General features: G+C 44.1%; 2 protein-coding genes across 4 annotated transcripts in view; one reads left to right on the top strand and one right to left on the bottom strand.

Moving 5' to 3' along the window:
- The window catches only part of KDM4B (lysine demethylase 4B), a 192671-nt gene that overhangs the window by 57789 nt on the left and 121464 nt on the right, over positions 1-13418 (top strand). The gene's annotated exons all lie outside the window — the stretch shown is intronic.
- LOC308577526 (perilipin-3-like) overlaps positions 1-13418 on the bottom strand; it is a 183509-nt gene that overhangs the window by 131236 nt on the left and 38855 nt on the right. The window lies entirely within an intron of this gene.

Here is a 13418-nt window from a genome sequence, read left to right as displayed (position 1 = left end):
AGACTTTAATTTGTCCTCTTAACACCCTGCTGGTGGAGGTGGATGCATGTAGCTTCTCCCACCAATGAGTCTATTTTTGATGGGAGCACAGATTTGTCTTGGATAATGTTTCTCCAGTCCCCAGGTTGTGGACATAAATGCCAGTGTTCACATTAGCTGTCCCTGGACACATTTGCATCTTGCAGAACTTTTAATTGACAGCTTTCAGCTCTTGTCATCAGGAAGAGGTTATGTAGGTATTAGTTTCTGTGAATGGTCACTAAGTTTGGCTTGAGTAAACTTGACTAATGGTCTCAGGCATTTTAAATGCACTAATATCCGCTCCTTTTCTTTTGGTTACTGTTTCTGGTTTTGGTAATTATAGCATGTTAAAAACTATATGGAGCCTCTTTTGCCCAGACCTTGTGCAGAGACTGTGAAATTAACTTTTGCACCTTCCAACATGAGTTGGATGGAAGTGACATTTTCAAAAGTCTGCCAGTTGAACTCCTGGCATTTGCTCTTTGGTGGAAGGGACGCTGCAAGGAGGTTGGCTGCAAGGAGGTTGAGCAATCTAATCACCGCTTAATTGCTGTGGTGCTGAAGTGGTGATGGTGGTAGGGATCAGAATGGGAGCACTTTGAATGGCTTTCTAAAACTCTACATCTCTGTGGAACTCTTGCTGACAAATTTGGAATAACCCAAAGGAGACCTTAGAAGAAGATGGAAGGCAAGCCATGTAGTGGAAGGAGCTTGGTGTGTTCAGTCAGGGAAGCAAAAATAACATAAAAAGAGCAACCTTTACATGGGTGGTTACTTCAGTGTTCCCGAAATTGTTGTAGCTTGGGACACATTTTCTCCCCACCTATCCTACCCAGACTAAAATCTGAGACACACTTCACTGTTGTGCTAGATAAAGTGTCTTATATTTTGTTTAAAGACAGCCACCCTCTTTGACTCTGTAAAATAACCCTTTTCATATGGTCTCCTGACATCCCACTCATCAGCTTGCCCAGTACAACACCGTCCAATTCCCAATAATTTTTATTAAAGTTTAAAAGAAAATACAGTGGTACCTCGGGTTAAGTACTTAATTCGTTCTGGAGGTCCGTTCTTAACCTGAAACTGTTCTTAACCTGAAGCACCGCTTTAGCTAATGGGGCCTGCTGCTGCTGCCGCGCCGCCGGAACACGATTTCTGTTCTCATCCTGAAGCAAAGTTCTTAGCCTGAGGTACTATTTATGGTTAGCGGAGTCTGTAACCTGAAGTGTATGTAACCTGAAGCACATGTAACCCGAGGTACCACTGTATACGAAGGTAAAAATCAAATATCCAATATCTTTTTATAAAAGATAAAAAACTAATTGAGATAAAAACACAAACCAATTAGAGGAAAAGAAAGAAAAAAAAGGAAGTAAGGAAGTAAGGAAGTAAGGAATGAAGGAATGAAGGAAGGAAGGAAGGAAGGAAGGAAGGAAGGGGAGAATTTCCAATTCTTCGTCTGTCAGCTATGTAAAAAAAATATTTAACACATCTACTCCAAGATAACATCCAACAAGTCTGCTTTCTATAAACCAATATTTTCTTCAATCCTCAAACCCAGGTATCATAAGTACATTTTCTTTTTCACACGAAAAGTCTATGAGGAGTTCCAAATCTTTAGTAACTATTGAAAATGATTTTTCTCTTATTCTACATGTTATGTTTGCCATCTCAGCTAAGTCCAATAATTTTAACAACCATTCCTCCATGGTAGGTGATTCTGAATCTTTCCATCTTGTGCATGTAAAAGTCTCGCCACTGTGATAGTGTATTGAAATAATATTTCATAGTCTAGTACTTAAAGGTTTAAATATGAAGCCTTGGAGTGATGCCACATCTCTTGAGCTGCAGTGCTGCCTCATTCAAAAACATTTTGCTTCTATATATAATGTGCCTTCCCCACCAGGGATCATTGAGTGGCAGATGAGCCCATCACATCGTATTAGTGAACCCTGACACATAGTTACCAGAACAGGGACCATCGCTCTACCCCTTCCCAGAGCACCTCTATTGAGAGAGAAATGATTTCCATCAAGGGAGGCAGCAGGAGTAGCTCAGGAATAACTTTCTTTGTAAGGTGTAACTGTGCTGGGCATAAAGAGCGTATGGGGAGTACAAAAATAAGATGCACCCCCCTGAATCAATCCCTGGAAGAATATGTAATGTTCTTTGTTCATAGGAATACCTTAAAAGGGAAACTCGGTTGTTGTTTTTTAATGTCTAAAAGGAAATTTGGATAAAGGCAATTGTGTCCATCTGTCTGCTAAAAAGGAATGAGTTTAAATTATGAGAAAATGCATTTATGCTAAATGTTGGGAGTAGGCTGTGTTACTCTAGCAGTTGTTCAGTGGCAGAATGAGCTTCCTGGAGAAGGAGTGGGATCTTTCTGTGGAGGTTTGTTTCAAAATTAGAAGGAGAAGGATCAGCCCAAAACCCACCTGGTTCAGCACTCTTCTCACAGTGGCCACCCAGATGCCCCAATGAGCCCCCCTCCAAAAACGCAACCCGACGTTGTGCATGTGATGTCACACACACTCTGTGCAGGTATGTGTGCGCATGATGTCGCATGTCTGTGTTACAGCGGCGGTCACCTGCAATCCTAAGGGCCAGATGGCGCCCCTGCCCACTGCTATTGCCAGCAACTGGTAATGGGAGGAATATTGCCTCTGATGGTGGAGGGTAGAACTTCCTGTCTTGGCTAATATAAATAATAATAATAATTTATTATTTATATCCCGCCCATCTGACTGGGCTTCCCCAGCCACTCTGGGCAGCTCCAGCCACTCTGGGCTGCTCCTCTTCAGAGTAGCAGTTGAAATAGATGTCCTCTATAAAGCTTTTGAAGTTTGTGCCCTTTTGTGGAGCCGGGAAAGACTGAACAGGAAAACTGAGGATGGGAACTGTCGACAATTGGGGTGCCCTCCAGGAGTTGTTGAGCTCTCAACTTCCACTTGTCACAGCTAGCATAGTCAGTGGTCAGGGATTTTGAGAACTGTAGTCCAGCAACCCCTGGAGAGTCCCATATTGGCTAACCCTCATCTAATGTTGCTGAGTTGCAGGTGGAAACAGTTATGTTTGAATAGGGAGAACCAGCACAGGTTTGCCTAGGGCTGCTGCAAATAAAATTTTAACAGCATTCATTGCTTGGGGGTAAGGTAAATGAATTTCCTCCCTTTGGCAAGAGAGAAGCCTGAAGGGGTGGGGGTTGTAATATAGTATAGATGGGAAGGTCTCTATAGATCACTTGGCCCTAGTGGCAGTGATGTCTCTGTATCTGTGAATCTTCTGCCTGCCATGTCATCTTTTATAGGTTTTCTGATTCAGTCATTGTATCCTGAGATGGCTGGTCTGTCTTCCTCTTTCTTGACACACTCATTTAATTTTTAAGCTCGCCGGGCTTTTGCTTATTTATGTTCATTGTGCTTGATAATAATTCTAAGCCATTAGAGGGGAAAATTGTATTCAAAAATGCTGTTTCACACTTTATTTGTTTGATGATCTGGAGTGATAGAAAATAACACATTTGCTTGCTTTTATAGTCTCATAATTATTCACATCCATCAAGCCATTCCAGGGGAATAAACAAAACACTGAGAAAACCGCACTATTAATAGCATTCTCTTCAGCAACAATGAAAAGTATCTTTCTCATGGGATTGTCCAGTTAGGAGGCTCCCTGTAAGCAACTATAAAGCTTCTGCTTTTTGCCAAGCAAACAATTTTTTAATCTGATTACCCTGTAGATTAAACATTAGAGGATGTGTGGTTGTTAGGGAAGTGTAGAACAGTCACAAATTGGAGACATGCTTTGCTCTGGTGGTTTACTGGTTAGGTTAGGCTAAGTTATACATCCACCAAGATTAATACCTCCTACCCGTCCCCTCCCTAAGGGCCCCCTCCCCAGCATTTTTGTATGAATTGCTACTCTTGGTGTGGCTTCTTGGAGGGAGGCCAGCTCAGGCAGAGAGATACAACAGACAGCCTTTTCTGAAAGTGGTTAGTTCAACCTGTTTCTTAATTGAGAATGATTGAGTGACAGTGGCGTAGCGTGGGTTGTCAGCACCCGGGCAAGGCAAGTAATTTGCGCCCCCTAACCCGTGGAATTGCGCCCCCTAATCCCCAGATGTTGCGCCCGGTGCGGCCAGCCCTCCCTGCACCCCCCACGCTACGCCACTGTTGAGTGATCCAGTCATGCCGCATGGACAAAGTTGAATTACTCACATCCAGGGAGGGCTGAGTAGAAGCATCAGAGCAGTGAGCAGGCAGCCTGATCTGTGAGTGGCTATTCTGGGCTCACGGGAGCTTCTATTCAATTCACATTGATTGCAGAGCACTATCAGTTTCCTTATGACACATTAATATGGGCTTGGTGAAAAGTTAGGGAATTAGTGTGCTATAAGGTGTTCCTGAGGTGAACCTCTGGACAGGTATTGAGAATATGCATCCAGTGTAAGAAACTTAAGCCAACAACAACAACCAAAGTTAAGTGTCAAATATGTTCTAAACAGTTTTAATGAGTGATTATTTATAGTTAACAATGTCACACAGAACGTTATTTTTGAATGATATTCACAAATTTGAACTCTCTTGTTTTTATCTTGGAACACCCAGAATCCCACCAATCCACCCATTCATAACTATATATTAATTCTGGTCTGTTGATGGCTTGAAATGTGGATAGGCTCCCCACTTTACAGGCGCTTCCTTGCTTGCTTGACCAGAGATGATACTTGTTTCCCATCACCAGTGACACAGATTAGCCTGCTTTATATACAGTGGTACCTCGGGTTACAGACGCTTCAGGTTACAGATGCTCCAGGTTACAGACTCTGCTAACCCAGAAATAGTACCTCGGGTTAAGAACTTTGCTTCAGGATGAGAACAGAAATCGTGCGGCGGCGGGGGGAGGCCCCATTAACGTAGTAGTAGTAGTAGTAGTAGTAATAATAATAATAATAATAATAATAATAATAATAATAAATTATTATTATTTATACCCCACCCATCTGGCTGGGTTCCCTCAGCCACTCTGGGCAGCTTCCAACCAAATATTAAATTACAGTAATGCATCAAACGTTAAAAGCTTCCCTGAACAGGGCTGCCTTCAGATGTCTTCTAAAAGTTTGGTAGTTGTTCTCTTTGACATCTGGTGGGAGGGCATTCCACAGGGCGGGCGCTACTACCGAGAAGGCCCTCTGCCTGGTTCCCTGTAACTTGGCTTCTCGCAGTGAGGGAACCACCAGAAGGCCCTCAGCGCTGGACCTCAGTGTCCGGGCAGAACGATGGGGGTGGAGACGCTCCTTCAGGTATACTGGGCTGAGGCCGTTTAGGGCTTTGAAGGTCAGCACCAACACTTTGAATTGTGCTTGGAAACGTACTGTAATGTAATGTACTGTAATGTAAGTCTTTCAAGACTGGTGTTATGTGGTCTCGGCAGCCGCTCCCAGTCACCAGTCTAGCTGCCGCATTCTGGATTAGTTGCAGTTTCCGGGTCACCTTCAAAGGTAGCCCCAGGTAGAGCACATTGCAGTAGTCCAAGTGGGAGCTAACCAGAGCATGCACTACTCTGGCGAGACAGTCCGCGGGCAGGTAGGGTCTCAGCCTGCGTACCAGATGGAGCTGGACTCCATGGACAGCTGTGAGTCCAAAATGACTCCCACCTGGTCCTTCAGGAGTAAGGTGGTACCTCAGGTTAAGAACAGTTTCAGGTTAAGAACGGACCTCCAGAATGAATTAAGTTATTAACCCGAGGTACCACTGTATCTAAGAAAATAAGCCATGGCAACATTTAAAATGCAAAACAATGCTGGGGCAGTGGTGGAAAACACAGTCAAGATTTATTGTGTGGCATGCAGAATATCCTGCCTGATTGGGAAAGGATTTACACAGAACACCAGTCAGAAACTCTATAACTTTTTCTTGGTTCCAGAATTGTTGCAGTTAACTAATCCTTAGGCTACCTTATAATTTTGGCAGCTGAAGCCGTGAAGAAAGCCATTCATAAGCTACCTATTTACTGCCAACAGCCTTAAGTTAGCTAATTTGTCGCATTGTGCTCCAAACTGTGTTTGCAAAGAGTATTAAGGCAACAGGCATAGCTTAATAGCTTAGTTCACTGCACACTTAAATATATAAAGAGATGGTCATAGATGAATTCAACCTCTGGCTACTGCCAGGGTGCACTAGCTTGGCAGCCATTTCATAGTTGAAATGCCCTGGATGATTTTCTCTGCTCATCCAGTTTCTGAAATGAGACACACCTAGAGGGGAAGCTCTATCAAAAAAGTGAAGCCCTACAGAAAAATGTCTTTGTAGGAAGGGGGCAGGAAGCAGCTTCAGCTGTTTCATGTAGGAGAAGCAGGGGCCAGGAGGAGAGGAGCAGCTCTAAACCTGTTGGGTTGCTAGGGGCAACCCGAGAACCTTGACTTGCAAGTTTGCAGCCAAGGGAGCTAGTAACTGGCTGGCAGGAGTAACAGCTGAGATCTGAGGGATGAAATGGGGGCCGGCAGTGAAACTGATGAAAGCAAAAAACACTGTGCAAGGAATGAATTTTTTCTTTGCAAGCTGTCTTAGTCGGTCTTAAAGGGGAGCTCTTCTGTGGGCTTGCTGGTAGGTGTGGGAAGTGATAATTTGCAGAGCCCTTGAAATGCAGGGTGGGAGGCTGTTGTGGCTCTTTGAGTGAGTGTCATAGACAGGTACTGAGTTTTGTGACTGCAAATCAATCTGTTACCCAGGAGATGGGTAGATATCTAAAATCCAGGCTTCTTTGGCTTATGCTGTTTACAAAGGGAGTGTGTAGGTGTGCTGTATTTGTAAAGAGAAGGTTTTATGTGTGCTTCTCTTTGTCAAGAAGGTTGGAAGGTTGTCACAACTTACTTAAGGAGTGAGCAACATATCTGCTGAAGAGGGGGCGCTTTTCAGCCTCTTGGAATGCAAAGATATGTCCTACATGGTGAGAGCTACTGAATTCCAGCAACATTGCTCCACCTCACTATGAACTTTTCCTGGCTGTGCTGGCTTGGTTCTTAGATTTAAAAAGGATGTATTTTTTGATCCACTGGGGTTAGGGGAAATCATTTGTAGTTAGGCGTTCAAAGGGCCAGATAATACCTGGGCTCAATGGGTTGCATATCATAAATTTCTCACACCTCTTTTTAAATGCTTCAGCACTAATAAATACATGTGGCATGGAATACTGGTGCTTGTGATTCTACCCCCACCGCTGTACCAAGTATAGTTCACTTTTCCCAAGGTTGGGTTGTTGTATCCAATGTCAGTAGACCCACTGAAATGAAAGGAGATGACAAATCTAGCTCCATTAATTTCAGTAGCTCTAGTCTGAGTAGAATTGTCGCTGGGTACAACCCCTCTGACTTTAAAGTTTATATCCTTGTTTTGAAAACTTACACGTGGCAGCTTGCTCTAGTAACATGCTGACATTTGGGAATTCCGAATATTTGTTCGGGTCATGCTCTCTCCTTTTTAAAAAATAAAAGGAGATTTCTATGTTAACCACTTGCCATTATAAACCTTATTTTTCTAGGGTGTGTGTGGCTTATCTATTATGACAAATGCATTTACAAGATGAGATCTGGAGGTAGTGCTGTGCCTGGCCCTTGCTGCAGCCGCAATGGAAGGGTTTCAGAGCAACTGGCAGAAATGATATTTCTGGATATTTGAACATCTCCCTTTTGTTTTGACACCTCGCCTTGAGGTTAATGAGCGAACAGTTTGATCTTCCCTGACATTTTGACTTCCTCCCCGAGGATAGCCTGTTATCACTGCCTCTCCTGGAGCAGAGAAACCAGAGAGCTTAAAACAGAAGATTAAATTGCTGTTTGGCGATAGGCAGGTAGGTTAAGCACTGGAGAAAGGAGCTGGTGGCCATCAGGGTGGACAAGTGGGGAAGCTATCCCACCAGTGTGGCAAAACTGGTTAGGTGGTTGAGTGCTGAGGTTCCAGATAAGAATTCCTATGGGTACAGTTGTTAGCTACCTGGAATTTCCGATGGAAAGCTAGCATTTGGCATAAAATACGGATCTCTAAGAAAATGTGGGGTTATGATACAGATTATTAATGTAGCCTTATGTCTTAAGAGGCTATGCTGTGAGCTGGGCTCTGATCTAGCTTCTGCCATGAGCTTGCTTAATGGCCTCAAGTAAGCCACTGTGTCTTTGCCTCACCCCTTTCCCCGTCTGCAAGATATGGATAGCAAAACTGCCCTACCTTACATGGTTGTTTGGAAAGATATGGAGTGCTTTGAAAACCCCAAAGAGCTACAGTACAGCAGCTGTATAGATGTGAAATGTTACTTTGAAGGAAGGCTGCTGGTAGATGAGATGTTAATCAGCAGGGCGTGGTATACAGAGACTACGGGAGTCCTGTTTTGCCTTCGGATTAATAAGGTGTTTTTTCAGGGATCAGTGCCTGTGTCAGGCTTCAGGGAGAAATATCTTCTGAACTGCTGCCAGTGACTGAAAACCAAAGATCCTTGTTCATTGTTGGTATTCCTTCTTGCTGTTTTTGCTACCTAAACATACACACACGTACTTAGTCATGGGGAAGTGCAGAGAACATGGGCGGGGTGTGTTTAGGCAGAGACTACCCCTTAATTTTCTGATATCATGCATGGCGCTGGGCAGGGGTGCCTACTTGAACAAAATATTGCCGGGAGGTGGGGTGGGGAGGTAAGCCCCGCCCCGCACAATCAATTTCATGAAACGGTACTCACACACTATTTGGCAATGCCCAACAACTGGGGGGGGGGTTCCTCTCAAATATTTTAAGGGGAGGCCTGAAGGGACCTCAGCCCCTATGAGTTGGCTGCTATTGCGCTGCGGAAATACTTCACATTGAGATGTTAGCATAACACCTGCAGAAACCATGCCGTTTTAAGACTTCATTTTGTGGGGGGAGGTGCCAGCATCAATTTTTAAGGTGATTGCATAACCAGATTCCTGAAACATTTCTAGGTCTGATCCTGTGAACTTGAGAACTGGAAGCCAAAGTATTAAATCAGGGTTTTATTTTGGGACTTGCTCCTCTATCAAATAGCCATTGTATGTTGAAGTTGTAGTCTGTCTTTCTGAATAAAATCCATGGACTTCTGTTTTCTCCTGGGGATTCTAATCTGATATGACTAATTATTGTGGGCTATTTATACGTGCTTGATCAGTTTCCTTCTGAGAACAAATGGAGGACAACAGCATTTGATAAGCAACGCATGCTCTTAATTTTAGAGGTTCGGGGTTTTCAAAAAGTCTTTGAGATAATAAAACCTGGTTAAATCCTCTAACACGTGTTCCTTAGGGGAATATGAGGGTCAGTTGCTCTTGTTTGTGGAAGACATTGCTCAAGCAGAAACCAAAAAGGCTTAAGCTGAACATTAACAGTGTGATACAGTAGTTAGAGTGTTGCATTAAGATCTCGGAGACCAGGGTTTGTATCCTCATTCAGCCGCATGATCTTCACTGTCTCTCAGCCTAGCCTACTTCATAGTGTTGTAGTAAGGATAGAATTGATGTGATAGAACCACATACACAACCTTGAACTCCTTGGAGCAAAACTGGGATATAGATTGAATGAATTGAAGGCCTGGAAACGATGCCTTATTGAGGAACGGCTAAGGGAGCTGGGCATGTTTAGCCTGGAGAAGAGGAGCTTAAGGGGTGATATGATAGCCATGTTCAAATATATAAAAGGATGTCACATAGAGGAGGGAGAAAGGTTGTTTTCTGCTGCTCCAGAGAAGCGGACACGGAGCAATGGATTCAAACTACAAGAAAGAAGATTCCACCTAAACATTAGGAAGAACTTCCTGACAGTAAGAGCTGTTCGACAGTGGAATTTGCTGCCAAGGAGTGTGGTGGAGTCTCCTACTTTGGAGGTCTTTAAGCAGAGGCTTGACAACCATATGTCAGGAGTGCTCTGATGGTGTTTCCTGCTTGGCAGGGGGTTGGACTCGATGGCCCTTGTGGTCTCTTCCAACTCTAGGATTCTATGAATAACTATGGTTGCTGGTGCAACGGTATGTCCAGGTCATTTGGAATATTCCAGGAGAGGGAGGGATGCAGGCAAAGCATTTCAGAAGCCACTCCAGCTTATCTTGCCCTCTTCTTACCCCCACCAGTTGCACTGTGAGAAGTGTCCTGATGAAATTTTATGTGTTTATATACAACACATATATACACAAACATAGTTGGAAGGAATTTTTTAATTTTGTTTCGACTACGGCAGACCAACACGGCTACCTACCTATATGTTGACACTGTTTGCTCTGTTAACCTTTTAATGCAATTTAATGTTACCTGTAGTTTGCCTTGGAAGGATTTGTATCCTGACAGGGGGGATATAAATAACTGAAATAAATATCCATCACATAGGAGTGCATTAGGTGGCTGTTTTAACTGGATTAATGCTATCCATTAGTTTGCCCTCTGATTTCTAAACCTCCATGACTTAGGGGCTCACAATTCCACTTACAAGGGCAGTGATCCTTCTGCCTTATGTGTGTGACGAACTGAGCCGCTGCCTTCTTCTTGGAGCTGGGGAGAAGATGCAAGATCACATCAACAGTTGTGCTGTGCTTCAGAGGTACTGTGAGGGCCTCTGGAGCACCTCAGAACTACCAGGTTGATCCTCTGCCCCTCTCTATATTAAATGTTGGAACAGGGGAGGGGAGCGAGGCACTGTTGCTGAGGTTTGGAGATGCAGCACAAGTCATAGGCAAGACCCCACCCATCTTGGGTGGGCCAGAGTTCTGACAACCACAACTGTTTGTTGACTTCTTCCTATAGCCAAGAGAGAGCATTGCTGGAGGAGGGTTAGGTTTCACCCCGTCCCATCCATCTCCTCCTTCGTTATGTGGTTCTGTATGTGATGTGCTACTAGTGCAACGGCTGGGCTCAGTTCATTTTTTCTTCCATTCTTAAATTTGTTGATCACTTGAAAGAAGGCACTTAGTCCCCTCCTGTTAAATGCAAGCCAAGCGTGCTCTGGCTGTTCTTTCCGTGTGTTTGTTGGCCATGGGCTGCAGATATTTCCTCCTATTCTGCTTTTAAGCGCATTAACACAATTTTCTGGGTTCCTGTCCAAGCAAACTCCTTTTAATTCTCTCCCTGGGACTCCTCTCTAGAACTTCATGCATTGCCTTTGCAGTCTGCAGACTCTGATAACGCAGTAACCATGTTCCAACATATTAAACTTTTAACATCCTCAAGATTCAATTAATCTTATCTTTACAACTCCCAATTACAGGCGCTAATTAAGTGAAAGTAGCATAGTAGACCTAAGGATGTTGCATTAATCATCTGCTGCCTCATACGCCTTTTCCAAATCCTTCGACATATTCCCAGAAGGAATGGAATAGTTCAGTTCCTGTTCATTTTTTAAATTATTTTTAGGGTTGTTAATCCCACAAAGGAGTGTTTGTATCTGGATTAATTTACTCATTTGTTTCATGTTACCGATAAATGGCATTAAAAAAATTAAAAAGTCCAAGATGAGCAAAACTGAATTATTTGATAATTACACAGTTTAAAGGGCCATTGTTGTGGCTTTAGTTAAAAGAGTTGTGGGTCACACTAAAGATTTCTTCTTATTTCATAAGATTAGCTGTTACAGGATGGCTTTCTGTTCCTGGAAAATTGTTTTTTGTTTCTGTTTTAAGCTGCCAGTTTAAATCAGCTTAAACACTAAGTCTTGAAGAATCCTCTTTCCGTACAATTTTTCTTCCTGGACATCCTGTTACATTAGATTTTACATTATGAGTCTTCAGATCACTTCAGAGGGCAGAAAATATCACTTTGGTCTAGGGAGAATTTAGGATATGATTTCCATTCTTTCATTTGAATTTCCACTATGGTTAAAGCCACCATTTTCAGAGTATTGCAAGCTTCCCTCATGGGAGGGGTGCAGCAGGGTGATAAATGAAGCACTGAGTGTGTACACAAGCACTGAGGCAAGAGTATTATTTCCAGGAGGCATGGGGAATCTGTCTTAGCCAGAGGGCTGTACTCCCTCATGAGAAACCTTCTGGGGCCACATGCTAGTGGTGGGTTGAGCCAGAGGCAAAAGTTCCCTTTGAGGAGTAGGCTACATTCTAGCCATGCAAAAGTCAGGTTTCCACCTGCTGTTTATGCAGTTCTAAATCATTCTGACTTTGCTGCTTGTTGGAACAAGGGGCGAAGAGCTATAAACAGCCTTGAGGTCCTGCCCTCTGACCAGTGAAACAGTACAGTGGTACCTCGGGTACAAACACTTCGGGTTACAGACGCCGCTAACCCTCGGGTTAAGATCTTTACCTCAGGATGAGAACAGAAATTGTGCGCTGGCGGCACAGCGGCAGCAGGAGGCCCCATTAGCTAAAGTGGTACCTCAGGTTAAGAATGGTTTCAGGTTAAGAACGGACCTCTGGAACGAATTAAGTTCGTAACCAGGATGCAAACGGGATCTGTTCCGGAGACCCGTTTGCATCCCGAATGGAACGCAAGACGCAACAGCACGTCTGTGGGTCACGTTTCACCGCTTCTGCGCATGTGCATGACGGCATTTTGACCATCTGCGCATGCGCGAGCGGCGAAACCCGGAAGTAACGCACTCTGTTACTTCCGGGTTGCCGCAGAGCGCAACCCGAAAGCGCTCAATCTGAAGCATATTTATCCCGAGGTATGACTGTACTTGAATTATGAGGGAAAGGTAGAAGAGGCCCTGAGGAAATGCAGAAGTATCCGAATGTGTAGGACCTCCTGGTTCAGTTTTTGGTGCAGAGGGTGGGTGGAGATTAGAGCCTATGGCTTGCTCCAGACATCTCTTCAGGGAAACCATGGTGGATGGAGGGTGCCAATTTGGGCCCCAGGATATGGGTGCCCAATGGCGCCCGCGACGTAACATGACACCATGACATCCACGTTAGGTAGGCACGCTGCAGCGGTGCTTCTGAGGCTGCATGGTGTGGTAAGATTTCACGTCTTCACCACCTTGTTTGTTACCCAGGTGAGGATCAACCACCTTTTGAATAAACCATAGAAACAAGGAAACTATTTCCAAGTCCAGCATCCATATTTCGGGACCCAGTGTTGGTATTATAGCTATTGCAATAGGGCAGAGCTCACTCCACTCAACGTGCCAGTTGAGAAGGTCTGCCCCAAGGCACTTGGGAACAAAAGCTTATATAGTAGTTCAAGCACAGCAAACAAAGAGTCATAAAACATCTTCACATATATCATGGTATCATACTGGGGCTCCATACTGGACCCCCACATCACCTTGGAATGGCCCCGATGCGCCCAGACCATTTGACCATTTTAGGTCTCGGATGTCTGGCATTACCCTGGCAACCTAGCCTTCAGTGAGGGAAGAGCATCATAAAATCCTCTTCCTGGGTCTCAGATAGCTTCA

The sequence above is a fragment of the Podarcis bocagei genome, assembly GCF_964188305.1.
Source record: "Podarcis bocagei genome assembly, chromosome: 18".
Lineage (NCBI taxonomy): Eukaryota > Metazoa > Chordata > Lepidosauria > Squamata > Lacertidae > Podarcis > Podarcis bocagei.
This window is presented reverse-complemented; position numbering and strand designations above follow the sequence as displayed.